The following is a 4513-nucleotide window of genomic DNA, read 5'->3' as shown; positions in this document are numbered from 1 at the left end:
GGATTTTTTTTAAAGCCACAGATTTAATTTCCTGATGTTTTTGTCAGGCTGATATTAGCAGCATTTCTCATTCCCTGAGCAAATCTGCCGATTGTGGAAAAGTGATGCAGAATATAGTGGGTGATGAGGCCCAGCCTCTCCCTGAATGGGCCCACAGGACCGCCCAAGACCAAACTGACATCTCATCTCCTTTGTGAAGCCATAGAGAATAGGACAGATTTTTGCTTCGGGCCAGTCCTCAAGGAGGCCAGGGAACAGCTCCAGGCAGCCTCAGCAAACCAGTTCTATAATCGGAAGCCAGAGTGAAATTCCCTCCATTAAACTAGCTAGGGTGGTTTCTGTTTTCCTGCCTGAGCCCTGACTGAATCGCTGTTGTGCGTTTTGAGGGTTACAAGTTAGGGGCAAAAGGAAGCAGAGCCCAGAGTATTCTGCAGTCCCACCAAACATCTTTCTAAAGCTTTCTTTCCCTGCTTAGAATCTGTCTGTGCGGTCATGGCTTTACCCAATAAAGTCCACAACCACGGAGCCAGGAAAGCAAGGCCCTCAAGAGCCCAGATGCTGGGTGCGGTCAAAACCAGCCACCTTGGCATCCTGGGGGCCAGCAGCACAGACTGTTAAAGCAGACGCTGCATTTAACCAGACCCATAGGCTGCCTGTGTGCCCGTGACAGTAGGAGAACCCCTGCTCCTCGACTACAAACCACTCCAGCTCATCAGCTGCCACCTTGGAAAACCACTCCCCCAACAAACTGGAATTATAAAATTCTGCAAGCAAACCTTTCGTTTTCCCAGTTCAGAGTGCAAGTTCATGCTATCTCTTTCATCTTAAAGATGCTTTCCTTTATGCCCAATTGTGGAAAGCTGGCCCACATTTTGAGAGCCAACTCAAATGCTACCCCTCCAGGGAGAACTTCCCACCATCCCCTGCCCTTGCCAGAGGTTAGACCTTCCCTGTAGCTTGTTTGGATCACGCATGGAGTGCTTTCCACTTGCTGCCTTGCATTTTGGTTACTCAGCTACTTCTCAAGGGGCAGTTTCGCGTAGTCGTGGCTTACAGGACCTTTTAGGCTTAAATCCTTGTCTTACTGTTTCCTAACTTTGACATGCAGCAAGTCCGTGATTTCTTTGGACCTTAGCTTCCTCCTCTGTAAAACGACGGTAATAGTTATACTCAATCATAGAATTGTTATAAGGATTTTAAAAATATATTTATTGCTTCGCTGAACAACATGGCCCAATAAATGATTGTCGACCAAATGTAATGATCCAAAGAAGAATGTTCTTAACTACACTGGAAATAAGAGATACTATCCATAAAACTCACAGCCTGTCCAAATGGTATGGTCTTCCCAAGACTGACTGTTTTGTGTTCTTCTGCCTAGAGCCGTCATTTGTTCCTCAAAAGAATCAGTAAGTGTTGGGGCGCCTGGGTGGCTCAGTGGGTTAAAGCACCTGCCTTTGGCTCAGGTCATGATCCCAGGGCGCTGGGATTGAGCCCCAGCATCAAGCTCTCTGCTCAGTGGGGAGCCTGCTTCCTCCTCTCTCTCTGCCTGCCTCTCTGCCTACTTGTGATCTCTGTCTGTCAAATAAATAAATCTTTTAAAAAAAATCAATAACTGTTGTTGTTATTTTTCTAATAATCACTGGTTAGAAGTCCTGCTTCCTCAGTTTGGTTTCCACATTGTCCCCTTATTGAATTCTTCCTGCCCCATTCCCTGCTTCCCTTCTGAAAGCTCAGTATTTTCTTTCTTTTTTTTTTTTTTTTTTAAACATATCAACTGGTCATAAGTATTTATTTTATTTTCAATTTCTTTGTATAACTTCATTAACTGTCTCATTAACATTCTTCTGACTCCTCCCAAGTGTTTCTTAAAACTCTTATTTTGTGTTTTTATCTCCAAGGGAATATTTTGTCTGGGTTTTCTACCCGGAATGACACAATTTTTTCCACAGCTACGCAGAGGGAGAATTTGAAAACCAAGAGAGTCACATTGCCTTGATCCTATACTCAAAAAATTCCTCAGACACACAAGTCTCCAACTGGCCATATTTCTCCATGCTGTCTCTACCAAAAATGTTCTTTCTGGTTAAATCCTAATGGAAAGTGAAATAAATACTGTAAAAGAATCTCACTCAAGATGGGGGTCATACCAGAGTCCAGTTGCCTTGGATTACAATGGTTCTTAATATGTAATACCAGACTCAAGTATGGTATTTTTTATTTCAATCAATAAGTATTTTCAATTTCCTTTGAAAGTCCTATATGGTGACCTGATTTGGTTGAGATGCAATTCATATACCATCTGTCTCCCATGGTGCTTCCCATCTACAATTTTCATGTCTTGATCTTTCTTAATATTACCCAGGGGCAAAATATTGATCAATGCAACCAAGTTCTTTCCACTCTAATAGAAAAGGATTTTCCCTCTTCTTGCCACACTTTCCTTATCCCTAAGAAAGGGGGAAAGAGCCAAGCAAAGCCGTTTGTTTGAGAGTTCAAGGAACTGGGGAGAAATGGGAACTCTGGCAAGTTGGAATGTGATCTACATGGGAAATCTCTGAGAGGACACCTGCTCATTCAGAGGTCATTGTCTCCAAGCTCCTGAGGGTCAGTCCCATGGGAGGGGCTTCTTGTCAGAAAAGGAGCAAATAAGCATAGCACAGGCAGGGACCAAGGGCTCTGTCTGTGGGAAAAAGACATCCAGGGAACTTTCAAGCCCAGGCAGTGGAGGTAAGGTTTACAATTTGAGCTAGATGTCTGGAAACTCAATATGGCCCGGAATATCGATTACCTTGCAGACTCAGATCCTCCCCTGCTCCAGAGGGCAGGGGTAGCCGGATGGGTCTCTGACATGAAACTCTTTGTGCACCTTTTAATTAACTCTAAGAAATGTGCATCAGAGTCTCCCAGAAAGGGAGATTATTATGTCTGGGAGAAGGACAGAGAAGTCATCAAGATAGGAATTTGAGTATGACAACAAGAGATTCCCATGTCTGCCTCAGGCTGGGGAATTAAACAACAGTACGTTCACTCTTTAAATCATTGGGTTGGAACCATTGCTCCACACCAAATTCTTGCTCAGGGCCCTGTTTCCAAAGGAAGTCATAAGAACGTCACCCATCCTGCCTGTCTTTTAAGTACCAAATGGTCTTTGGTACTCAAGCAGCAAATTATGGAACCATGTTATTGATTCTATATAGGTTGGTAATTCCAGATACATGACTGAGTTACAAAATTCTACTTAACATCTGGGTGTGGACTCTCTCTAATCAATCTGAACTTGCCACTCAACAAACCTTCTCCAAGAATTTATTCGGGTATTCTCCAACAACACTTAGTATGTGCCTACCAATATGCTGCTCTAAGTACTTGGAATACAAATAGCCAAGACATGGTCACAGTCCCCAAAGGCTTAACTTTCTAGTAGAGAATACAGAGTGTGAGTTAATAATAGTAGCAGCTACTATTTATTGAACCCTTCTGATATCCCTTTAAAAAAGTTTGTTATTTATTTTTGACAAACAAAAATTGAGTATATTTAAAGTATACAGTGTAATGTTTTGACATATGTACACATTGTGAAGTGATAATCATAAATTAGTTTATATACCCATCACCTCCCTTGTTACCTTTTTTTTTTTTAAGATTTTATTTATTTGAGAGAGGGAGAGAGAGCATGAGTAGGGGTAAGGGCCAGAGACAAGCAGACTCCATGCTGAGCCCAGAGTCAAACTCAGGGCTCCATCTCATGACCCTGAGATCATGCCCTGAACGGAAACCAAGAGTCAGACGCTTAACCGACTAAGCCACCCAGGCGCTCCTAGTTACCACTTTCTGTACGTAGTGACACTTTACTCTCTTAGCAAATTTCAAATTATAATACATTATTATTAACTACAGTCACCATGCTGTACATCAGGTTTCTAGAACTTAGTCATCCTGTAACTGAAAATTTATACCCTTTGATCAACATCTCCTCTTTTCCCGCACCCCCCTCCTCCAGCCTCTGGTAACCACCATTCTATTACCTACCATGCAGCTGACTCTTCGTCCCCCTTTTTCTTAGATTCTACGTGTAATTCAGATCATGTGATATTTGTCTTTCTGTGTCTGGCTTATTTCGCTTAGCACGTGTGTCTTCCAGTTTGATCCATGTTGTTGCAAATGGCAGAATTTGCCTTTTTTTTTTTAAGGCTGAATAATATTCTTTTTTTTTTTTTTTTTTTTTTTTTTTTTTTTAAAGATTTTATTTATTTATTTGTCAGAGAGAGAGCGAGCGGGAGCGAGCACAGGCAGACAGAGTGGAAGGCAGAGTCAGAGGGAGAAGCAGGCTCCCTGCGGAGCAAGGAGCCCGATGTGGGACTCGATCCCAGGACGCTGAGATCATGACCTGAGCTGAAGGCAGCTGCTTAACCAACTGAGCCACCCAGGCGTCCCAAGGCTGAATAATATTCTATGGTATATGTCCCATTTTCTTTATCCATCTGTCAGTGGACACATAGGTTGTTTCCAC

Source organism: Mustela erminea, chromosome 7 (assembly GCF_009829155.1).
Source record: "Mustela erminea isolate mMusErm1 chromosome 7, mMusErm1.Pri, whole genome shotgun sequence".
NCBI lineage: Eukaryota > Metazoa > Chordata > Mammalia > Carnivora > Mustelidae > Mustela > Mustela erminea.
Note: the sequence above shows the minus strand (reverse complement) of the source record.